The following is a 25891-nucleotide window of genomic DNA, read 5'->3' on the forward strand; positions in this document are numbered from 1 at the left end:
GCCCTGAAAATTTACAGCACAACCCACAATAGTCTTGGATGACCTGACCCACTTCTCACCAACTCCCGCAGAACACAACGAAGTGGGACCCGCGAAGCGGGTCTGGCGAGGAGTAGAGCTTCAGAGGGAACAGCGCGCAGGTTAGAAGCAGCCCACAAACGATAGCAGGGGTCCAGTCCCAGAAGGAAAGCAGCAATGATGTCCCACGCAGGTTTGAAAATCCAGAGCTTATAGCGGCGTCGGTGGGGGCGTGTCAGTCAGGGAGAGCGGCCCAGGTGTCTCGGGTCTGGCTAACAGGGACTCCTGGGAGATGGAGTCCCTGTACCAGTCGCTCGCAGCCCTGAAAAATCACAGCACAACCCACAACAGTCTTGGATGACCTGACCCACTTCTCACCAACTCCCGCAGAACACAACGAAGCGGGACCCGCGAAGCGGGTCCGGCGAGGAGTAGAGCTTCAGAGGGAACAGCGCGCAGGTTAGCAGCAGCACACAAACGATAGCAGGGGTCCAGTCCCAGAAGGAAAGCAGCAATGATGTCCCACGCAGGTTTGAAAATCCAGAGTTTATAGTGGCGTCGGTGGGGGCGTGTCAGTCAGGGAGAGCGGCCCAGGTGTCTCGGGTCTGGCTAACAGGGACTCCTGGGAGATGGAGTCCCTGTACCAGTCGCTCGCAGCCCTGAAAATTCACAGCACAACCCACAACAGTCTTGGATGACCTGACCCACTTCTCACCAACTCCCGCAGAACACAACGAAGCGGGACCCGCGAAGCGGGTCCGGCGAGTAGAGCTTCAGAGGGAACAGCGCGCAGGTTAGCAGCAGCACACAAACGATAGCAGGGGTCCAGTCCCAGAAGGAAAGCAGCAATGATGTCCCACGCAGGTTTGAAAATCCAGAGTTTATAGCGGCGTCGGTGGGGGCGTGTCAGTCAGGGAGAGCGGCCCAGGTGTCTCGGGTCTGGCTAACAGGGACTCCTGGGAGATGGAGTCCCTGTACCAGTCGCTCGCAGCCCTGAAATTTCACAGCACAACCCACAACAGTCTTGGATGACCTGACCTACTTCTCACGAACTCCCGCAGAACACAACGAAGCGGGACCCGCGAAGCGGGTCCAGCGAGGAGTAGAGCTTCAGAGGGAACAGCGCGCAGGTTAGCAGCAGCACACAAACGATAGCAGGGGTCCAGTCCCAGAAGGAAAGCAGCAATGATGTCCCACGCAGGTTTGAAAATCCAGAGTTTATAGCGGCGTCGGTGGGGGCGTGTCAGTCAGGGAGAGCGGCCCAGGTGTCTCGGGTCTGGCTAACAGGGACTCCTGGGAGATGGAGTCCCTGTACCAGTCGCTCGCAGCCCTGAAATTCACAGCACAACCCACAACAGTCTTGGATGACCTGACCGACTTCTCACCAACTCCCGCAGAACACAACGAAGTGGGACCCGCGAAGCGGGTCCGGCGAGGAGTAGAGCTTTAGAGGGAACAGTGCGCAGGTCAGCAGCAGCACACAAACGATAGCAGGGGTCCAGTCCCAGAAGGAAAGCAGCAATGATGTCCCACGCAGGTTTGAAAATCCAGAGTTTATAGCGGCGTCGGTGGGATCGTGTCAGTCAGGGAGAGCGGCCCAGGTGTCTCGGGTCTGGCTAACAGGGACTCCTGGGAGATGGAGTCCCTGTACCTGTCACTCGCAGCCCTGAAAATTCACAGCACAACCCACAACAGTCTTGGATGACCTGACCCACTTCTCACCAACTCCCGCAGAACACAACGAAGCGGGACCCGCGAAGCGGGTCCGGCGAGGAGTAGAGCTTCAGAGGGAACAGCGCGCAGGTTAGCAGCAGCACACAAACGATAGCAGGGGTCCAGTCCCAGAAGGAAAGCAGCAATGATGTCCCACGCAGGTTTGAAAATCCAGAGTTTATAGCGGCGTCGGTGGGGGTGTGTTAGTCAGGGAGAGCGGCCCAGGTGTCTCGGGTCTGGCTAACAGGGACTCCTGGGAGATGGAGTCCCTGTACCAGTCGCTCGCAGCCCTGAAAATTCACAGCGCAACCCACAACAGTCTTGGATGACCTGACCCACTTCTCACCAACTCCCGCAGAACACAACGAAGCGGGACCCGCGAAGCGGGTCCGGCAAGTAGAGCTTCAGAGGGAACAGCGCGCAGGTTAGCAGCAGCACACAAACGATAGCAGGGGTCCAGTCCCAGAAGGAAAGCAGCAATGATGTCCCACGCATGTTTGAAAATCCAGAGTTTATAGCGGCGTCGGTGGGGGCGTGTCAGTCAGGGAGAGCGGCCCAAGTGTCTCGGGTCTGGCTAACAGGGACTCCTGGGAGATGGAGTCCCTGTACCAGTCGCTCGCAGCCCTGAAAATTTACAGCACAACCCACAACAGTCTTGGATGACCTGACCTACTTCTCACCAACTCCCGCAGAACACAAGGAAGCAGGACCCGCGAAGCGGGTCTGGTGAGGAGTAGAGCTTCAGAGGGAACAGCGCACAGGTTAGCATCAGCACACAAACGATAGCAGGGGTCCAGGCCGAGAAGGAAAGCAGCAATGATGTCCCACGCAGGTTTGAAAATCCAGAGTTTATAGCGGTGTCGGTGGGGGCGTGTCAGTCAGGGAGAGCGGCCCAGGTGTCTCGGGTTTGGCTAACAGGGACTCCTGGGAGATGGAGTCCCTGTACCAGTCGCTCTCAGCCCTGAAAATTCACAGCACAACCCACAACAGTCTTGGATGACCTGAGCCACTTCTCACCAACTCCCGCAGAACACAACGAAGCGGGACCCGCGAAGCGGGTCCGGCGAGGAGTAGAGCTTCAGAGGGAACAGCGCGCAGGTTAGCAGCAGCACACAAACGATAGCAGGGGTCCAGTCCCAGAAGGAAAGCAGCAATGATGGCCCACGCAGGTTTGAAAATCCAGAGTTTATAGCGGCGTCGGTGGGGGCGTGTCAGTCAGGGAGAGCGGCCCAGGTGTCTCGGGTCTGGCTAACAGGGACTCCTGGGAGATGGAGTCCCTGTACCTGTCGCTCGCAGCCCTGAAAATTCACAGCACAACCCACAACAGTCTTGGATGACCTGACCCACTTCTCACCAACTCCCGCAGAACACAACGAAGCGGGACCCGCGAAGCGGGTCCGGCGAGGAGTAGAGCTTCAGAGGGAACAGCGCGCAGGTTAGCAGCAGCACACAAACGATAGCAGGGGTCCAGTCCCAGAAGGAAAGCAGCAATGATGGCCCACGCAGGTTTGAAAATCCAGAGTTTATCGCGGCGTCGGTGGGGGCGTGTCAGTCAGGGAGAGCGGCCCAGGTGTCTCGGGTCTGGCTAACAGGGACTCCTGGGAGATGGAGTCCCTGTACCTGTCGCTCGCAGCCCTGAAAATTCACAGCACAACCCAAACAGTCTTGGATGACCTGACCCACTTCTCACCAACTCCCGCAGAACACAACGAAGCGGGACCCGCGAAGCGGGTCCGGCGAGGAGTAGAGCTTCAGAGGGAACAGCGCGCAGGTTAGCAGCAGCACACAAACGATAGCAGGGGTCCAGTCCCAGAAGGAAAGCAGCAATGATGCCCCACGCAGGTTTGAAAATCCAGAGTTTATAGCGGTGTCGGTGGGGGCGTGTCAGTCAGGGAGAGTGGCCCCGGTGTCTCGGTTCTGGCTAACAGGGACTCCTGGGAGATGGAGTCCCTGTACCTGTCGCTCGCAGCCCTGAAATTTCACAGCACAACTCACAACAGTCTTGGATGACCTGACCCACTTCTCACCAACTCTCGCAGAACACAACGAAGCGGGACCCGCGAAGCGGGTCCGGCGAGGAGTAGAGCTTCAGAGTGAACAGCGCGCAGGTTAGCAGCAGCACACAAACGATAGCAGGGGTCCAGTCCCAGAAGGAAAGCAGCAATGATGTCCCACGCAGGTTTGAAAATCCAGTGTTTATAGTGGCGTCGGTGGGGGCGTGTCAGTCAGGGAGAGCGGCCCAGGAGTCTCGGGTCTGGCTAACAGGGACTCCTGGGAGATGGAGTCCCTGTACCAGTTGCTCGCAGCCCTGAAAATTCACAGCGCAACCCACAACAGTCTTGGATGACCTGACCCACTTCTCACCAACTCCCGCAGAACACAACGAAGCGGGACCTGCGAAGCGGGTCCGGCGAGTAGAGCTTCAGAGGGAAAAGCGCGCAGGTTAGCAGCAGCACACAAACGATAGCAGGGGTCCAGTCCCAGAAGGAAAGCAGCAAAGATGTCCCACGCAGGTTTGAAAATCCAGAGTTTATAGCGGCGTCGGTGGGGGCGTGTCAGTCAGGGAGAGCGGCCCAGGTGTCTCGGGTCTGGCTAACAGGGACTCCTGGGAGATGGAGTCCCTGTACCAGTCGCTCGCAGCCCTGAAAATTTACAGCACAACCCACAATAGTCTTGGATGACCTGACCCACTTCTCACCAACTCCCGCAGAACACAACGAAGCGGGACCCGCGAAGCGGGTCCCGCGAGGAGTAGAGCTTCAGAGGGAACAGCGCGCAGGTTAGAAGCAGCACACAAACGATAGCAGCGGTCCAGTCCCAGAAGGAAAGCAGCAATGATGTCCCACGCAGGTTTGAAAATCCAGAGTTTTCAGCGGCGTCGGTGGGGGCGTGTCAGTCAGGGAGAGCGGCCCAGGTGTCTCGGGTCTGGCTAACAGGGACTCCTGGGAGATGGAGTCCCTGTACCAGTCGCTCGCAGCCCTGAAATTTCACAGCACAACCCACAACAGTCTTGGATGACCTGACCTACTTCTCACCAACTCCCGCAGAACACAACGAAGCGGGACCCGCGAAGCGGGTCCAGCGAGGAGTAGAGCTTCAGAGGGAACAGCGCGCAGGTTAGCAGCAGCACACAAACGATAGCAGGGGTCCAGTCCCAGAAGGAAAGCAGCAATGATGTCCCACGCAGGTTTGAAAATCCAGAGTTTATAGCGGCGTCGGTGGGGGCGTGTCAGTCAGGGAGAGCGGCCCAGGTGTCTCGGGTCTGGCTAACAGGGACTCCTGGGAGATGGAGTCCCTGTACCAGTCGCTCGCAGCCCTGAAAATTCACAGCACAACCCACAACAGTCTTGGATGACCTGACCGACTTCTCACCAACTCCCGCAGAACACAACGAAGTGGGACCCGCGAAGCGGGTCCGGCGAGGAGTAGAGCTTTAGAGGGAACAGTGCGCAGGTCAGCAGCAGCACACAAACGATAGCAGGGGTCCAGTCCCAGAAGGAAAGCAGCAATGATGTCCCACGCAGGTTTGAAAATCCAGAGTTTATAGCGGCGTCGGTGGGATCGTGTCAGTCAGGGAGAGCGGCCCAGGTGTCTCGGGTCTGGCTAACAGGGACTCCTGGGAGATGGAGTCCCTGTACCTGTCACTCGCAGCCCTGAAAATTCACAGCACAACCCACAACAGTCTTGGATGACCTGACCCACTACTCACCAACTCCCGCAGAACACAACGAAGCAGGACCCGCGAAGCGGGTCCGGCGAAGAGTAGAGCTTCAGAGGGAACAGCGCGCAGGTTAGCAGCAGCACACAAACGATAGCAGGGGTCCAGTCCCAGAAGGAAAGCAGCAATGATGTCCCACGCAGGTTTGAAAATCCAGAGTTTATAGCGGCGTCGGTGGGGGTGTGTCAGTCAGGGAGAGCGGCCCAGGTGTCTCGGGTCTGGCTTACAGGGACTCCTGGGAGATGGAGTCCCTGTACCTGTCGCTCGCAGCCCTGAAAATTCACAGCACAACCCACAACAGTCTTGGATGACCTGACCCACTTCTCACCAACTCCCGCAGAACACAACGAAGCGGGACCCGCGAAGCGGGTCCGGCGAGGAGTAGAGCTTCAGAGGGAACAGCGAGCAGGTTAGCAGCAGCACACAAACGATAGCAGGGGTCCAGTCCCAGAAGGAAAGCAGCAATGATGTCCCACGCAGGTTTGAAAATCCAGAGTTTATAGCGGCGTCGGTGGGGGCGTGTCAGTCAGGGAGAGCGGCCCAGGTGTCTCGGGTCTGGCTAACAGGGACTCCTGGGAGATGGAGTCCCTGAACCAGTCACTCGCAGCCCTGAAATTTCACAGCACAACCCACAACAGTCTTGGATGACCTGACCTACTTCTCACCAACTCCCGCAGAACACAACGAAGCGGGACCCGCGAAGCGGGTCCAGCGAGGAGTAGAGCTTCAGAGGGAACAGCGCGCAGGTTAGCAGCAGCACACAAACGATAGCAGGGGTCCAGGCCGAGAAGGAAAGCAGCAATGATGTCCCACGCAGGTTTGAAAATCCAGAGTTTATAGCGGCGTCGGTGGGGGCGTGTCAGTCAGGGAGAGCGGCCCAGGTGTCTCGGGTCTGGCTAACAGGGACTCCTGGGAGATGGAGTCCCTGTACCAGTCGCTCGCAGCCCTGAAAATTCACAGCACAACCCACAACAGTCTTGGATGACCTGACCCACTTCTCACCAACTCCCGCAGAACACAACGAAGCGGGACCCGCGAAGCGGGTCCGGCAAGTAGAGCTTCAGAGGGAACAGCGCGCAGGTTAGCAGCAGCACACAAACGATAGCAGGGGTCCAGTCCCAGAAGGAAAGCAGCAATGATGGCCCACGCAGGTTTGAAAATCCAGAGTTTATAGCGGCGTCGGTGGGGGCGTGTCAGTCAGGGAGAGCAGCCCAGGTGTCTCGGGTCTGGCTAACAGGGACTCCTGGGAGATGGAGTCCCTGTACCTGTCGCTCACAGCCCTGAAAATTCACAGCACAACCCACAACAGTCTTGGATGACCTGACCCACTTCTCACCAACTCCCGCAGAACACAACGAAGCGGGACCCGCGAAGCGGGTCCGGCGAGGAGTAGAGCTTCAGAGGGAACAGCGCGCAGGTTAGCAGCAGCACACAAACGATAGCAGGGGTCCAGTCCCAGAAGGAAAGCAGCAATGATGGCCCACGCAGGTTTGAAAATCCAGAGTTTATAGCGGCGTCGGTGGGGGCGTGTCAGTCAGGGAGAGCAGCCCAGGTGTCTCGGGTCTGGCTAACAGGGACTCCTGGGAGATGGAGTCCCTGTACCTGTCGCTCACAGCCCTGAAAATTCACAGCACAACCCACAACAGTCTTGGATGACCTGACCCACTTCTCACCAACTCCCGCAGAACACAACGAAGCGGGACCCGCGAAGCGGGTCCGGCGAGGAGTAGAGCTTCAGAGGGAACAGCGCGCAGGTTAGCAGCAGCACACAAACGATAGCAGGGGTCCAGTCCCAGAAGGAAAGCAGCAATGATGTCCCACGCAGGTTTGAAAATCCAGAGTTTATAGCGGCGTCGGTGGGGGCGTGTCAGTCAGGGAGAGCGGCCCAGGTGTCTCGGGTCTGGCTAACAGGGACTCCTGGGAGAGGGAGTCCCTGTACCAGTCGCTCGCAGCCCTGAAAATTCACAGCACAACCCACAACAGTCTTGGATGACCTGACCCACTTCTCACCAACTCCCGCAGAACACAACGAAGCGGGACCCGCGAAGCGGGTCCAGCGAGGAGTAGAGCTCCAGAGGGAACAGCGCGCAGGTTAGCAGCAGCACACAAACGATAGCAGGGGTCCAGTCCCAGAAGGAAAGCAGCAATGATGTCCCACGCAGGTTTGAAAATCCAGAGTTTATAGCGGCGTCGGTGGGGGCGTGTCAGTCAGTGAGAGCGGCCCAGGTGTCTCGGGTCTGGCTAACAGGGACTCCTGGGAGATGGAGTCCCTGTACCAGTCGCTCGCAGCCCTGAAAATTTACAGCACAACCCACAATAGTCTTGGATGACCTGACCCACTTCTCACCAACTCCCGCAGAACACAACGAAGTGGGACCCGCGAAGCGGGTCTGGCGAGGAGTAGAGCTTCAGAGGGAACAGCGCGCAGGTTAGAAGCAGCACACAAACGATAGCAGGGGTCCAGTCCCAGAAGGAAAGCAGCAATGATGTCCCACGCAGGTTTGAAAATCCAGAGTTTATAGCGGCGTCGGTGGGGGCGTGTCAGTCAGGGAGAGCGGCCCAGGTGTCTCGGGTCTGGCTAACAGGGACTCCTGGGAGATGGAGTCCCTGTACCAGTCGCTCGCAGCCCTGAAAATTCACAGCACAACCCACAACAGTCTTGGATGACCTGACCCACTTCTCACCAACTCCCGCAGAACACAACGAAGCGGGACCCGCGAAGCGGGTCCGGCGAGGAGTAGAGCTTCAGAGGGAACAGCGCGCAGGTTAGCAGCAGCACACAAACTATAGCAGGGGTCCAGTCCCAGAAGGAAAGCAGCAATGATGTCCCACGCAGGTTTGAAAATCCAGAGTTTATAGTGGCGTCGGTGGGGGCGCGTCAGTCAGGGAGAGCGGCCCAGGTGTCTCGGGTCTGGCTAACAGGGACTCCTGGGAGATGGAGTCCCTGTACCAGTCGCTCGCAGCCCTGAAATTTCACAGCACAACCCACAACAGTCTTGGATGACCTGACCTACTTCTCACGAACTCCCGCAGAACACAACGAAGCGGGACCCGCGAAGCGGGTCCAGCGAGGAGTAGAGCTTCAGAGGGAACAGCGCGCAGGTTAGCAGCAGCACACAAACGATAGCAGGGGTCCAGTCCCAGAAGGAAAGCAGCAATGATGTCCCACGCAGGTTTGAAAATCCAGAGTTTATAGCGGCGTCGGTGGGGGCGTGTCAGTCAGGGAGAGCGGCCCAGGTGTCTCGGGTCTGGCTAACAGGGACTCCTGGGAGATGGAGTCCCTGTACCAGTCGCTCGCAGCCCTGAAAATTCACAGCACAACCCACAACAGTCTTGGATGACCTGACCGACTTCTCACCAACTCCCGCAGAACACAACGAAGTGGGACCCGCGAAGCAGGTCCGGCGAGGAGTAGAGCTTTAGAGGGAACAGTGCGCAGGTCAGCAGCAGCACACAAACGATAGCAGGGGTCCAGTCCCAGAAGGAAAGCAGCAATGATGTCTCACGCAGGTTTGAAAATCCAGAGTTTATAGCGGCGTCGGTGGGGGTGTGTCAGTCAGGGAGAGCGGCCCAGGTGTCTCAGGTCTGGCTAACAGGGACTCCTGGGAGATGGAGTCCCTGTACCAGTCGCTCGCAGCCCTGAAAATTCACAGCACAACCCACAACAGTCTTGGATGACCTGACCCACTTCTCACCAACTCCCGCAGAACACAACGAAGCGGGACCCGCGAAGCGGGACCCGCGAAGCGGGTCCGGCGAGGAGTAGAGCTTCAGAGGGAACAGCACGCAGGTTAGCAGCAGCACACAAACGATAGCAGGGGTCCAGTGCCAGAAGGAAAGCAGCAATGATGTCCCACGCAGGTTTGAAAATCCAGAGTTTATAGTGGCGTCGGTGGGGGCGTGTCAGTCAGGGAGAGCGGCCCAGGAATCTCGGGTCTGGCTAACAGGGACTCCTGGGAGATGGAGTCCCTGTACCAGTTGCTCGCAGCCCTGAAAATTCACAGCGCAACCCACAACAGTCTTGGATGACCTGACCCACTTCTCACCAACTCCCGCAGAACACAACGAAGCGGGACCCGCGAAGCGGGTCCGGCAAGTAGAGCTTCAGAGGGAACAGCGCGCAGGTTAGCAGCAGCACACAAACGATAGCAGGGGTCCAGTCCCAGAAGGAAAGCAGCAATGATGTCCCACGCATGTTTGAAAATCCAGAGTTTATAGCGGCGTCGGTGGGGGCGTGTCAGTCAGGGAGAGCGGCCCAAGTGTCTCGGGTCTGGCTAACAGGGACTCCTGGGAGATGGAGTCCCTGTACCAGTCGCTCGCAGCCCTGAAAATTTACAGCACAACCCACAACAGTCTTGGATGACCTGACCTACTTCTCACCAACTCCCGCAGAACACAAGGAAGCAGGACCCGCGAAGCGGGTCTGGCGAGGAGTAGAGCTTCAGAGGGAACAGCGCACAGGTTAGCATCAGCACACAAACGATAGCAGGGGTCCAGGCCGAGAAGGAAAGCAGCAATGATGTCCCAAGCAGGTTTGAAAATCCAGAGTTTATAGCGGTGTCGGTGGGGGCGTGTCAGTCAGGGAGAGCGGCCCAGGTGTCTCGGGTCTGGCTAACAGGGACTCCTGGGAGATGGAGTCCCTGTACCAGTCGCTCGCAGCCCTGAAAATTCACAGCACAACCGACAACAGTCTTGGATGACCTGAGCCACTTCTCACCAACTCCCGCAGAACACAACGAAGCGGGACCCGCGAAGCGGGTCCGGCGAGGAGTAGAGCTTCAGAGGGAACAGCGCGCAGGTTAGCAGCAGCACACAAACGATAGCAGGGGTCCAGTCCCAGAAGGAAAGCAGCAATGATGGCCCACGCAGGTTTGAAAATCCAGAGTTTATAGCGGCGTCGGTGGGGGCGTGTCAGTCAGGGAGAGCGGCCCAGGTGTCTCGGGTCTGGCTAACAGGGACTCCTGGGAGATGGAGTCCCTGTACCTGTCGCTCGCAGCCCTGAAAATTCACAGCACAACCCAAACAGTCTTGGATGACCTGACCCACTTCTCACCAACTCCCGCAGAACACAACGAAGCGGGACCCGCGAAGCGGGTCCGGCGAGGAGTAGAGTTCCAGAGGGAACAGCGCGCAGGTTAGCAGCAGCACACAAACGATAGCAGGGGTCCAGTCCCAGAAGGAAAGCAGCAATGATGCCCCACGCAGGTTTGAAAATCCAGAGTTTATAGCGGTGTCGGTGGGGGCGTGTCAGTCAGGGAGAGCGGCCCCGGTGTCTCGGGTCTGGCTAACAGGGACTCCTGGGAGATGGAGTCCCTGTACCAGTCGCTCACAGCCCTGAAATTTCACAGCACAACCCACAACAGTCTTGGATGACCTGACCCACTTCTCAACAACTCTTGCAGAACACAACGAAGCGGGACCCGCGAAGCGGATCCGGCGAGGAGTAGAGCTTTAGAGGGAACAGCGCGCAGGTTAGCAGCAGCACGCAAACGATAGCAGGGGTCCAGTCCCAGAAGGAAAGCAGCAATGATGTCCCACGCAGGTTTGAAAATCCAGAGTTTATAGCGGTGTCGGTGGGGGCGTGTCAGTCAGGGAGAGCGGCCCCGGTGTCTCGGGTCTGGCTAACAGGGACTCCTCGGAGATGGAGTCCCTGTACCAGTCGCTCACAGCCCTGAAATTTCACAGCACAACCCACAACAGTCTTGGATGACCTGACCCACTTCTCACCAACTCCCGCAGAACACAACGAAGCGGGACCCGCGAAGCGGGTCCGGCGAGGAGTAGAGCTTCAGAGGGAACAGCGCGCAGGTTAGCAGCAGCACACAAACGATAGCAGGGGTCCAGTCCCAGAAGGAAAGCAGCAATGATGTCCCACGCAGGTTTGAAAATCCAGAGTTTATACCGGCGTCGGTGGGGGTGTGTCAGTCAGGGAGAGCGGCCCAGGTGTCTCGGGTCTGGCTAACAGGGACTCCTGGGAGATGGAGTCCCTGTACCTGTCGCTCGCAGCCCTGAAAATTCACAGCACAACCCACAACAGTCTTGGATGACCTGACCCACTTCTCACCAACTCCCGCAGAACACAACGAAGCGGGACCCGCGAAGCGGGTTCGGCGAGGAGTAGAGCTTCAGAGGGAACAGCGCGCAGGTTAGCAGCAGCACACAAACGATAGCAGGGGTCCAGTCCCAGAAGGAAAGCAGCAATGATGTCCCACGCAGGTTTGAAAATCCAGAGTTTATAGCGGCGTCGGTGGGGGCGTGTCAGTCAGGGAGAGCGGCCCAGGTGTCTCGGGTCTGGCTAACAGGGACTCCTGGGAGATGGAGTCCCTGTACCAGTCGCTCGCAGCCCTGAAAATTCACAGCACAACCCACAACAGTCTTGGATGACCTGACCCACTTCTCACCAACTCCCGCAGAACACAACGAAGCGGGACCGGCGAGGAGTAGAGCTTCAGAGGGAACAGCGCGCAGGTTAGCAGCAGCACACAAACGATAGCAGGGGTCCAGTCCCAGAAGGAAAGCAGCAATGATGTCCCACGCAGGTTTGAAAATCCAGTGTTTATAGTGGCGTCGGTGGGGGCGTGTCAGTCAGGGAGAGCGGCCCAGGAGTCTCGGGTCTGGCTAACAGGGACTCCTGGGAGATGGAGTCCCTGTACCAGTTGCTCGCAGCCCTGAAAATTCACAGCGCAACCCACAACAGTCTTGGATGACCTGACCCACTTCTCACCAACTCCCGCAGAACACAACGAAGCGGGACCCGCGAAGCGGGTCCGGCGAGTAGAGCTTCAGAGGGAAAGGCGCGCAGGTTAGCAGCAGCACACAAACGATAGCAGGGGTCCAGTCCCAGAAGGAAAGCAGCAAAGATGTCCCACGCAGGTTTGAAAATCCAGAGTTTATAGCGGCGTCGGTGGGGGCGTGTCAGTCAGGGAGAGCGGCCCAGGTGTCTCGGGTCTGGCTAACAGGGACTCCTGGGAGATGGAGTCCCTGTACCAGTTGCTCGCAGCCCTGAAATTTCACAGCACAACCCACAACAGTCTTGCATGACCTGACCTACTTCTCACCAACTCCCACAGAACACAACGAAGCGGGACCCGCGAAGCGGGTCCAGCGAGGAGTAGAGCTTCAGAGGGAACAGCGCGCAGGTTAGCAGCAGCACACAAACGATAGCAGGGGTCCAGTCCCAGAAGGAAAGCAGCAATGATGTCCCACGCAGGTTTGAAAATCCAGAGTTTATAGCGGCGTCGGTGGGGGCGTGTCAGTCAGGGAGAGCGGCCCAAGTGTCTCGGGTCTGGCTAACAGGGACTCCTGGGAGATGGAGTCCCTGTACCAGTCGCTCGCAGCCCTGAAAATTTACAGCACAACCCACAACAGTCTTGGATGACCTGACCTACTTCTCACCAACTCCCGCAGAACACAAGGAAGCAGGACCCGCGAAGCGGGTCTGGCGAGGAGTAGAGCTTCAGAGGGAACAGCGCACAGGTTAGCATCAGCACACAAACGATAGCAGGGGTCCAGGCCGAGAAGGAAAGCAGCAATGATGTCCCACGCAGGTTTGAAAATCCAGAGTTTATAGTGGCGTCGGTGGGGGCGTGTCAGTCAGGGAGAGCGGCCCAGGTGTCTCGGGTCTGGCTAACAGGGACTCCTGGGAGATGGAGTCCCTGTACCAGTCGCTCGCAGCCCTGAAAATTCACAGCACAACCCACAACAGTCTTGGATGACCTGACCCACTTCTCACCAACTCCCGCAGAACACAACGAAGCGGGACCCGCGAAGCGGGTCCGGCGAGGAGTAGAGCTTCAGAGGGAACAGCGCGCAGGTTAGCAGCAGCACACAAACGATAGCAGGGGTCCAGTCCCAGAAGGAAAGCAGCAATGATGTCCCACGCAGGTTTGAAAATCCAGAGTTTATACCGGCGTCGGTGGGGGTGTGTCAGTCAGGGAGAGCGGCCCAGGTGTCTCGGGTCTGGCTAACAGGGACTCCTGGGAGATGGAGTCCCTGTACCTGTCGCTCGCAGCCCTGAAAATTCACAGCACAACCCACAACAGTCTTGGATGACCTGACCCACTTCTCACCAACTCCCGCAGAACACAACGAAGCGGGACCCGCGAAGCGGGTTCGGCGAGGAGTAGAGCTTCAGAGGGAACAGCGCGCAGGTTAGCAGCAGCACACAAACGATAGCAGGGGTCCAGTCCCAGAAGGAAAGCAGCAATGATGTCCCACGCAGGTTTGAAAATCCAGAGTTTATAGCGGCGTCGGTGGGGGCGTGTCAGTCAGGGAGAGCGGCCCAGGTGTCTCGGGTCTGGCTAACAGGGACTCCTGGGAGATGGAGTCCCTGTACCAGTCGCTCGCAGCCCTGAAAATTCACAGCACAACCCACAACAGTCTTGGATGACCTGACCCACTTCTCACCAACTCCCGCAGAACACAACGAAGCGGGACCGGCGAGGAGTAGAGCTTCAGAGGGAACAGCGCGCAGGTTAGCAGCAGCACACAAACGATAGCAGGGGTCCAGTCCCAGAAGGAAAGCAGCAATGATGTCCCACGCAGGTTTGAAAATCCAGTGTTTATAGTGGCGTCGGTGGGGGCGTGTCAGTCAGGGAGAGCGGCCCAGGAGTCTCGGGTCTGGCTAACAGGGACTCCTGGGAGATGGAGTCCCTGTACCAGTTGCTCGCAGCCCTGAAAATTCACAGCGCAACCCACAACAGTCTTGGATGACCTGACCCACTTCTCACCAACTCCCGCAGAACACAACGAAGCGGGACCCGCGAAGCGGGTCCGGCGAGTAGAGCTTCAGAGGGAAAAGCGCGCAGGTTAGCAGCAGCACACAAACGATAGCAGGGGTCCAGTCCCAGAAGGAAAGCAGCAAAGATGTCCCACGCAGGTTTGAAAATCCAGAGTTTATAGCGGCGTCGGTGGGGGCGTGTCAGTCAGGGAGAGCGGCCCAGGTGTCTCGGGTCTGGCTAACAGGGACTCCTGGGAGATGGAGTCCCTGTACCAGTCGCTCGCAGCCCTGAAATTTCACAGCACAACCCACAACAGTCTTGGATGACCTGACCTACTTCTCACCAACTCCCACAGAACACAACGAAGCGGGACCCGCGAAGCGGGTCCAGCGAGGAGTAGAGCTTCAGAGGGAACAGCGCGCAGGTTAGCAGCAGCACACAAACGATAGCAGGGGTCCAGTCCCAGAAGGAAAGCAGCAATGATGTCCCACGCAGGTTTGAAAATCCAGAGTTTATAGCGGCGTCGGTGGGGGCGTGTCAGTCAGGGAGAGCGGCCCAAGTGTCTCGGGTCTGGCTAACAGGGACTCCTGGGAGATGGAGTCCCTGTACCAGTCGCTCGCAGCCCTGAAAATTTACAGCACAACCCACAACAGTCTTGGATGACCTGACCTACTTCTCACCAACTCCCGCAGAACACAAGGAAGCAGGACCCGCGAAGCGGGTCTGGCGAGGAGTAGAGCTTCAGAGGGAACAGCGCACAGGTTAGCATCAGCACACAAACGATAGCAGGGGTCCAGGCCGAGAAGGAAAGCAGCAATGATGTCCCACGCAGGTTTGAAAATCCAGAGTTTATAGCGGCGTCTGTGGGGGCGTGTCAGTCAGGGAGAGCGGCCCAGGTGTCTCGGGTCTGGCTAACAGGGACTCCTGGGAGATGGAGTCCCTGTACCAGTCGCTCGCAGCCCTGAAAATTCACAGCACAACCCACAACAGTCTTGGATGACCTGACCCACTTCTCACCAACTCCCGCAGAACACAACGAAGTGGGACCCGCGAAGCGGGTCCGGCGAGGAGTAGAGCTTCAGAGGGAACAGCGCGCAGGTTAGCAGCAGCACACAAACGATAGCAGGGGTCCAGTCCCAGAAGGAAAGCAGCAATGATGGCCCACGCAGGTTTGAAAATCCAGAGTTTATAGCGGCATCGGTGGGGGCGTGTCAGTCAGGGAGAGCGGCCCAGGTGTCTCGGGTCTGGCTAACAGGGACTCCTGGGAGATGGAGTCCCTGTACCTGTCGCTCGCAGCCCTGAAAATTCACAGCACAACCCACAACAGTCTTGGATGACCTGACCCACTTCTCACCAACTCCCGCAGAACACAACAAAGCGGGACCCGCGAAGCGGGTCCGGCGAGGAGTAGAGCTTCAGAGGGAACAGCGCGCAGGTTAGCAGCAGCACACAAACGATAGCAGGGGTCCAGTCCCAGAAGGAAAGCAGCAATGATGCCCCACGCAGGTTTGAAAATCCAGAGTTTATAGCGGTGTCGGTGGGGGCGTGTCAGTCAGGGAGAGCGGCCCCGGTGTCTCGGGTCTGGCTAACAAGGACTCCTGGGAGATGGAGTCCCTGTACCAGTCGCTCACAGCCCTGAAATTTCACAGCACAACCCACAACAGTCTTGGATGACCTGACCCACTTCTCACCAACTCTCGCAGAACACAACGAAGCGGGACCCGCGAAGCGGATCCGGCGAGGAGTAGAGCTTCAGAGGGAACAGCGCGCAGGTTAGCAGCAGCACGCAAACGATAGCAGGGGTCCAGTCCCAGAAGGAAAGCAGCAATGATGTCCCACGCAGGTTTGAAAATCCAGAGTTTATAGCGGTGTCGGTGGGGGCGTGTCAGTCAGGGAGAGCGGCCCCGGTGTCTCGGGTCTGGCTAACAGGGACTCCTCGGAGATGGAGTCCCTGTACCAGTCGCTCACAGCCCTGAAATTTCACAGCACAACCCACAACAGTCTTGGATGACCTGACCCACTTCTCACCAACTCTCGCAGAACACAACGAAGCGGGACCCGCGAAGCGGATCCGGCGAGGAGTAGAGCTTCAGAGGGAACAGCGCGCAGGTTAGCAGCAGCACGCAAACGATAGCAGGGGTCCAGTCCCAGAAGGAAAGCAGCAATGATGTCCCACGCAGGTTTGAAAATCCAGAGTTTATAGCGGCGTCGGTGGGGGCGTGTCAGTCAGGGAGAGCGGCCCAGGTGTCTCGGGTCTGGCTAACAGGGACTCCTGGGAGATGGAGTCCCTGTACCAGTCGCTCGCAGCCCTGAAAATTCACAGCACAACCCACAACAGTCTTGGATGACCTGACCCACTTCTCACCAACTCCCGCAGAACACAACGAAGCGGGACCCGCGAAGCGGGTCCAGGGAGGAGTAGAGCTCCAGAGGGAACAGCGCGCAGGTTAGCAGCAGCACACAAACGATAGCAGGGGTCCAGTCCCAGAAGGAAAGCAGCAATGATGTCCCACGCAGGTTTGAAAATCCAGATTTTATAGTGGCGTCGGTGGGGGCGTGTCAGTCAGGGAGAGCGGCCCAGGTGTCTCGGGTCTGGCTAACAGGGACTCCTGGGAGATGGAGTCCCTGTACCAGTCGCTCGCAGCCCTGAAAATTCACAGCACAACCCACAACAGTCTTGGATGACCTGACCCACTTCTCACCAACTCCCGCAGAACACAACGAAGCGGGACCCTCGAAGCGGGGCCGGCGAGGAGTAGAGCTTCAGAGGGAACAGCGCGCAGGTTAGCAGCAGCACACAAACGATAGCAGGGGTCCAGTCCCAGAAGGAAAGCAGCAATGATGTCCCACGCAGGTTTGAAAATCCAGAGTTTATAGTGGCGTCGGTGGGGGCGTGTCAGTCAGGGAGAGCGGCCCAGGGGTCTCGGGTCTGGCTAACAGGGACTCCTGGGAGATGGAGTCCCTGTACCAGTCGCTCGCAGCCCTGAAAATTCACAGCACAACCCACAACAGTCTTGGATGACCTGACCCACTTCTCACCAACTCCCGCAGAACACAACGAAGTGGGACCCGCGAAGCGGGTCCGGCGAGTAGAGCTTCAGAGGGAACAGCGCGCAGGTTAGCAGCAGCACACAAACGATAGCAGGGGTCCAGTCCCAGAAGGAAAGCAGCAATGATGTCCCACGCAGGTTTGAAAATCCAGAGTTTATAGCGGCGTCGGTGGGGGCGTGTCAGTCAGGGAGAGCGGCCCAAGTGTCTCGGGTCTGGCTAACAGGGACTCCTGGGAGATGGAGTCCCTGTACCAGTCGCTCGCAGCCCTGAAAATTTACAGCACAACCCACAACAGTCTTGGATGACCTGACCTACTTCTCACCAACTCCCGCAGAACACAAGGAAGCGGGACCCGCGAAGCGGGTCTGGCGAGGAGTAGAGCTACAGAGGGAACAGCGGACAGGTTAGCAGCAGCACACAAACGATAGCAGGGGTCCAGGCCGAGAAGGAAAGCAGCAATGATGTCCCACGCAGGTTTGAAAATCCAGTGTTTATAGCGGCGTCGGTGGGGGCGTGTCAGTCAGGGAGAGCGGCCCAGGTGTCTCGGGTCTGGCTAACAGGGACTCCTGGGAGATGGAGTCCCTGTACCAGTCACTCGCAGCCCTGAAAATTCACAGCACAACCCACAACAGTCTTGGATGACCTGACCCACTTCTCACCAACTCCCGCAGAACACAACAAAGCGGGACCCGCGAAGCGGGTCCGGCGAGGAGTAGAGCTTCAGAGGGAACAGCGCGCAGGTTAGCAGCAGCACACAAACGATAGCAGGGGTCCAGTCCCAGAAGGAAAGCAGCAATGATGTCCCACGCAGGTTTGAAAATCCAGAGTTTATAGCGGCATCGGTGGGGGCGTGTCAGTCAGGGAGAGCGGCCCAGGTGTCTCGGGTCTGGCTAACAGGGACTCCTGGGAGATGGAGTCCCTGTACCAGTGGCTCGCAGCCCTGAAAATTCACAGCACAACCCACAACAGTCTTGGATGACCTGACCTACTTCTCACCAACTCCCGCAGAACACAAGGAAGCGGGACCAGCGAAGCGGGTCTGGCGAGGAGTAGAGCTTCAGAGGGAACAGCGCACAGGTTAGCAGCAGCACACAAACGATAGCAGGGGTCCAGGCCGAGAAGGAAAGCAGCAATGATGTCCCACGCAGGTTTGAAAATCCAGAGTTTATAGCGGCGTCGGTGGGGGCGTGTCAGTCAGGGAGAGCGGCCCAGGTGTCTCGGGTCTGGCTAACAGGGACTCCTGGGAGATGGAGTCCCTGTACCAGTCGCTCGCAGCCCTGAAAATTCACAGCACAACCCACAACAGTCTTGGATGACCTGACCCACTTCTCACCAACTCCCGCAGAACACAACGAAGCGGGACCCGCGAAGCGGGTCCGGCGAGGAGTAGAGCTTCAGAGGGAACAGCGCGCAGGCTAGCAGCAGCACACAAACGATAGCAGGGGTCCAGTCCCAGAAGGAAAGCAGCAATGATGTCCCACGCAGGTTTGAAAATCCAGAGTTTATAGCGGCGTCGGTGGGGGCGTGTCAGTCAGGGAGAGCGGCCCAGGTGTCTCGGGTCTGGCTAACAGGGACTCCTGGGAGATGGAGTCCCTGTACCAGTCGCTCGCAGCCCTGAAAATTCACAGCACAACCCACAACAGTCTTGGATGACCTGACCCACTTCTCACCAACTCCCGCAGAACACAACGAAGCGGGACCCGCGAAGCGGGTCCAGGGAGGAGTAGAGCTCCAGAGGGAACAGCGCGCAGGTTAGCAGCAGCACACAAACGATAGCAGGGGTCCAGTCCCAGAAGGAAAGCAGCAATGATGTCCCACGCAGGTTTGAAAATCCAGATTTTATAGTGGCGTCGGTGGGGGCGTGTCAGTCAGGGAGAGCGGCCCAGGTGTCTCGGGTCTGGCTAACAGGGACTCCTGGGAGATGGAGTCCCTGTACCAGTCGCTCGCAGCCCTGAAAATTCACAGCACAACCCACAACAGTCTTGGATGACCTGACCCACTTCTCACCAACTCCCGCAGAACACAACGAAGCGGGACCCTCGAAGCGGGGCCGGCGAGGAGTAGAGCTTCAGAGGGAACAGCGCGCAGGTTAGCAGCAGCACACAAACGATAGCAGGGGTCCAGTCCCAGAAGGAAAGCAGCAATGATGTCCCACGCAGGTTTGAAAATCCAGAGTTTATAGTGGCGTCGGTGGGGGCGTGTCAGTCAGGGAGAGCGGCCCAGGGGTCTCGGGTCTGGCTAACAGGGACTCCTGGGAGATGGAGTCCCTGTACCAGTCGCTCGCAGCCCTGAAAATTCACAGCACAACCCACAACAGTCTTGGATGACCTGACCCACTTCTCACCAACTCCCGCAGAACACAACGAAGTGGGACCCGCGAAGCGGGTCCGGCGAGTAGAGCTTCAGAGGGAACAGCGCGCAGGTTAGCAGCAGCACACAAACGATAGCAGGGGTCCAGTCCCAGAAGGAAAGCAGCAATGATGTCCCACGCAGGTTTGAAAATCCAGAGTTTATAGCGGCGTCGGTGGGGGCGTGCCAGTCAGGGAGAGCGGCCCAAGTGTCTCGGGTCTGGCTAACAGGGACTCCTGGGAGATGGAGTCCCTGTACCAGTCGCTCGCAGCCCTGAAAATTTACAGCACAACCCACAACAGTCTTGGATGACCTGACCTACTTCTCACCAACTCCCGCAGAACACAAGAAAGCGGGACCCGCGAAGCGGGTCTGGCGAGGAGTAGAGCTTCAGAGGGAACAGCGGACAGGTTAGCAGCAGCACACAAACGATAGCAGGGGTCCAGGCCGAGAAGGAAAGCAGCAATGATGTCCCACGCAGGTTTGAAAATCCAGTGTTTATAGCGGCGTCGGTGGGGGCGTGTCAGTCAGGGAGAGCGGCCCAGGTGTCTCGGGTCTGGCTAACAGGGACTCCTGGGAGATGGAGTCCCTGTACCAGTCGCTCGCAGCCCTGAAAATTCACAGCACAACCCACAACAGTCTTGGATGACCTGACCCACTTCTCACCAACTCCCGCAGAACACAACAAAGCGGGACCCGCGAAGCGGGTCCGGCGAGGAGTAGAGCTTCAGAGGGAACAGCGCGCAGGTTAGCAGCAGCACACAAACGATAGCAGGGGTCCAGTCCCAGAAGGAAAGCAGCAATGATGTCCCACGCAGGTTTGAAAATCCAGAGTTTATAGCGGCATCGGTGGGGGCGTGTCAGTCAGGGAGAGCGGCCCAGGTGTCTCGGGTCTGGCTAACAGGGACTCCTGGGAGATGGAGTCCCTGTACCTGTCGCTCGCAGCCCTGAAAATTCACAGCACAACCCACAACAGTCTTGGATGACCTGACCCACTTCTCACCAACTCCCGCAGAACACAACGAAGCGGGACCCGCGAAGCGGGTCCGGCGAGGAGGAGAGCTTCAGAGGGAACAGCGCGCAGGTTAGCAGCAGCACACAAACGATAGCAGGGGTCCAGTCCCAGAAGGAAAGCAGCAATGATGTCCCACGCAGGTTTGAAAATCCAGAGTTTATAGCGGCGTCGGTGGGGGCGTGTCAGTCAGGGAGAGCGGCCCAGGTGTCTCGGGTCTGGCTAACAGGGACTCCTGGGAGATGGAGTCCCTGTACCTGTCGCTCGCAGCCCTGAAAATTCACAGCACAACCCACAACAGTCTTGGATGACCTGACCCACTTCTCACCAACTCCCGCAGAACACAACGAAGCGGGACCCGCGAAGCGGGTCCGGCGAGGAGTAGAGATTCAGAGGGAACAGCGCGCAGGTTAGCAGCAGCACACAAACGATAGCAGGGGTCCAGTCCCAGAAGGAAAGCAGCAATGATATCCCACGCAGGTTTGAAAATCCAGAGTTTATAGCGGAGTCGGTGGGGGCGTGTCAGTCAGGGAGAGCGGCCCAGGTGTCTCGGGTCTGGCTAACAGGGACTCCTGGGAGATGGAGTCCCTGTACCAGTCGCTCGCAGCCCTGAAAATTCACAGCACAACCCACAACAGTCTTGGATGACCTGACCCACTTCTCACCAACTCCCGCAGAACACAACGAAGCGGGACCCGCAAAGCGGGACCCGCGAAGCGGGTCCGGCGAGGAGTAGAGCTTCAGAGGGAACAGCGCGCAGGTTATCAGCAGCACACAAACGATAGCAGGGGTCCAGTCCCAGAAGAAAAGCAGCAATGATGTCCCACGCAGGTTTGAAAATCTAGAGTTTATAGTGGCGTCGGTGGGGGCGTGTCAGTCAGGGAGAGCGGCCCAGGTGTCTCGGGTCTGGCTAACAGGGACTCCTGGGAGATGGAGTCCCTGTACCAGTTGCTCGCAGCCCTGAAAATTCACAGCGCAACCCACAACAGTCTTGGATGACCTGACCCACTTCTCACCAACTCCCGCAGAACACAACGAAGCGGAACCCGCGAAGCGGGTCCGGCGAGTAGAGCTTCGGGGGGAACAGCGCGCAGGTTAGCAGCAGCACACAAACGATAGCAGGGGTCCAGTCCCAGAAGGAAAGCAGCAATGATGTCCCACGCAGGTTTGAAAATCCAGAGTTTATAGCGGCGTCGGTGGGGGCGTGTCAGTCAGGGAGAGCGGCCCAGGTGTCTCGGGTCTGGCTAACAGGGACTCCTGGGAGATGGAGTCCCTGTACCAGACGCTCGCAGCCCTGAAATTTCACAGCACAACCCACAACAGTCTTGGATGACCTGACCCACTTCTCACCAACTCCCGCAGAACACAACGAAGCGGGACCCGCGAAGCGGGTCCAGCGAGGAGTAGAGCTTCAGAGGGAACAGCGCGCAGGTTAGCAGCAGCACACAAATGATAGCAGGGGTCCAGGCCGAGAAGGAAAGCAGCAATGATGTCCCACGCAGGTTTGAAAATCCAGAGTTTATAGCGGCGGCGGTGGGGGCGTGTCAGTCAGGGAGAGCGGCCCAGGTGTCTCGGGTCTGGCTAACAGGGACTCCTGGGAGATGGAGTCCCTGTACCAGTGGCTCGCAGCCCTGAAAATTCACAGCACAACCCACAACAGTCTTGGATGACCTGACCTACTTCTCACCAACTCCCGCAGAACACAAGGAAGCGGGACCAGCGAAGCGGGTCTGGCGAGGAGTAGAGCTTCAGAGGGAACAGCGCACAGGTTAGCAGCAGCACACAAACGATAGCAGGGGTCCAGGCCGAGAAGGAAAGCAGCAATGATGTCCCACGCAGGTTTGAAAATCCAGAGTTTATAGCGGCGTCGGTGGGGGCGTGTCAGTCAGGGAGAGCGGCCCAGGTGTCTCGGGTCTGGCTAACAGGGACTCCTGGGAGATGGAGTCCCTGTACCAGTCGCTCGCAGCCCTGAAAATTCACAGCACAACCCACAACAGTCTTGGATGACCTGACCCACTTCTCACCAACTCCCGCAGAACACAACGAAGCGGGACCCGCGAAGCGGGTCCGGCGAGGAGTAGAGCTTCAGAGGGAACAGCGCGCAGGCTAGCAGCAGCACACAAACGATAGCAGGGGTCCAGTCCCAGAAGGAAAGCAGCAATGATGGCCCACGCAGGTTTGAAAATCCAGAGTTTATAGCGGCGTCGGTGGGGGCGTGTCAGTCAGGGAGAGCGGCCCAGGTGTCTCGGGTCTGGCTAACAGGGACTCCTGGGAGATGGAGTCCCTGTACCTGTCGCTCGCAGCCCTGAAAATTCACAGCACAGCCCACAACAGTCTTGGATGACCTGACCCACTTCTCACCAACTCCCGCAGAACACAACGAAGCGGGACCCGCGAAGCGCGTCCGGCGAGGAGTAGAGCTTCAGAGGGAACAGCACGCAGGTTAGCAGCAGCACACAAACGATAGCAGGGGTCCAGTCCCAGAAGGAAAGCAGCAATGATGTCCCACGCAGGTTTGAAAATCCAGAGTTTATAGCGGTGTCGGTGGGGGCGTGTCAGTCAGGGAGAGCGGCCCCGGTGTCTCGGGTCTGGCTAACAGGGACTCCTGGGAGATGGAGTCCCTGTACCAGTCGCTCACAGCCCTGAAATTTCACAGCACAACCCACAACAGTCTTGGATGACCTGACCCACTTCTCACCAACTCTCGCAGAACACAACGAAGCGGGACCCGCAAAGCGGGTCCGGCGAGGAGTAGAGCTTCAGAGGGAACAGCGCGCAGGTTAGCAGCAGCACACAAACGATAGCAGGGGTCCAGTCCCAGAAGGAAAGCAGCAATGATGTCCCACGCAGGTTTGAAAATCCAGAGTTTATAGCGGCGTCGGTGGGGGCGTGTCAGTCAGGGAGAGCGGCCCAGGTGTCTCGGGTCTGGCTAACAGGGACTCCTGGGAGATGGAGTCCCTGTACCAGTCGCTCGCAGCCCTGAAAATTCACAGCACAACCCACAACAGTCTTGGATGACCTGACCCACTTCTCACCAACTCCCGCAGAACACAACGAAGCGGGACCCGCGAAGCGGGTCCAGCGAGGAGTAGAGCTCCAGAGGGAACAGCGCGCAGGTTAGCAGCAGCACACAAACGATAGCAGGGGTCCAGTCCCAGAAGGAAAGCAGCAATGATGTCCCACGCAGGTTTGAAAATCCAGAGTTTATAGCGGCGTCGGTGGGGGCGTGTCAGTCAGGGAGAGCGGCCCAGGTGTCTCGGGTCTGGCTAACAGGGACTCCTGGGAGATGGAGTCCCTGTACCAGTCGCTCGCAGCCCTGAAATTTCACAGCACAACCCACAACAGTCTTGGATGACCTGACCTACTTCTCACCAACTCCCGCAGAACACAACGAAGCGGGACCCACGAAGCGGGTCCAGCGAGGAGTAGAGCTTCAGAGGGAACAGCGCGCAGGTTAGCAGCAGCACACAAACGATAGCAGGGGTCCAGTCCCAGAAGGAAAGCAGCAATGATGTCCCACGCAGGTTTGAAAATCCAGAGTTTATAGCGGCGTCGGTGGGGGCGTGTCAGTCAGGGAGAGCGGCCCAAGTGTCTCGGGTCTGGCTAACAGGGACTCCTGGGAGATGGAGTCCCTGTACCAGTCGCTCGCAGCCCTGAAAATTTACAGCACAACCCACAACAGTCTTGGATGACCTGACCTACTTCTCACCAACTCCCGCAGAACACAAGGAAGCGGGACCCGCGAAGCGGGTCTGGCGAGGAGTAGAGCTTCAGAGGGAACAGCGCACAGGTTAGCAGCAGCACACAAACGATAGCAGGGGTCCAGGCCGAGAAGGAAAGCAGCAATGATGTCCCACGCAGGTTTGAAAATCCAGAGTGTATAGAGGCGTCGGTGGGGGCGTGTCAGTCAGGGAGAGCGGCCCAGGTGTCTCGGGTCTGGCTAACAGGGACTCCTGGGAGATGGAGTCCCTGTACCAGTCGCTCGCAGCCCTGAAAATTCACAGCACAACCCACAACAGTCTTGGATGACCTGACCCACTTCTCACCAACTCCCGCAGAACACAACGAAGCGGGACCCGCGAAGCGGGTCCGGCGAGGAGGAGAGCTTCAGAGGGCACAGCGCGCAGGTTAGCAGCAGCACACAAACGATAGCAGGGGTCCAGTCCCAGAAGGAAAGCAGCAATGATGTCCCACGCAGGTTTGAAAATCCAGAGTTTATAGCGGCGTCGGTGGGGGCGTGTCAGTCAGGGAGAGCGGCCCAGGTGTCTCGGGTCTGGCTAACAGGGACTCCTGGGAGATGGAGTCCCTGTACCTGTCGCTCGCAGCCCTGAAAATTCACAGCACAACCCACAACAGTCTTGGATGACCTGACCCACTTCTCACCAACTCCCGCAGAACACAACGAAGCGGGACCCGCGAAGCGGGTCCGGCGAGGAGTAGAGATTCAGAGGGAACAGCGCGCAGGTTAGCAGCAGCACACAAACGATAGCAGGGGTCCAGTCCCAGAAGGAAAGCAGCAATGATATCCCACGCAGGTTTGAAAATCCAGAGTTTATAGCGGCGTCGGTGGGGGCGTGTCAGTCAGGGAGAGCGGCCCAGGTGTCTCGGGTCTGGCTAACAGGGACTCCTGGGAGATGGAGTCCCTGTACCAGTCGCTCGCAGCCCTGAAAATTCACAGCACAACCCACAACAGTCTTGGATGACCTGACCCACTTCTCACCAACTCCCGCAGAACACAACGAAGCGGGACTCGCAAAGCGGGACCCGCGAAGCGGGTCCGGCGAGGAGTAGAGCTTCAGAGGGAACAGCGCGCAGGTTAGCAGCAGCACACAAACGATAGCAGGGGTCCAGTCCCAGAAGAAAAGCAGCAATGATGTCCCACGCAGGTTTGAAAATCTAGAGTTTATAGTGGCGTCGGTGGGGGCGTGTCAGTCAGGGAGAACGGCCCAGGTGTCTCGGGTCTGGCTAACAGGGACTCCTGGGAGATGGAGTCCCTGTACCAGTTGCTCGCAGCCCTGAAAATTCACAGCGCAACCCACAACAGTCTTGGATGACCTGACCCACTTCTCACCAACTCCCGCAGAACACAACGAAGCGGAACCCGCGAAGCGGGTCCGGCGAGTAGAGCTTCAGAGGGAACAGCGCGCAGGTTAGCAGCAGCACACAAACGATAGCAGGGGTCCAGTCTCAGAAGGAAAGCAGCAATGATGTCCCACGCAGGTTTGAAAATCCAGAGTTTATAGCGGCGTCGGTGGGGGCGTGTCAGTCAGGGAGAGCGGCCCAGGTGTCTCGGGTCTGGCTAACAGGGAC

Source organism: Lissotriton helveticus, chromosome 8, assembly GCF_964261635.1.
Source record: "Lissotriton helveticus chromosome 8, aLisHel1.1, whole genome shotgun sequence".
NCBI classification, from domain to species: domain Eukaryota; kingdom Metazoa; phylum Chordata; class Amphibia; order Caudata; family Salamandridae; genus Lissotriton; species Lissotriton helveticus.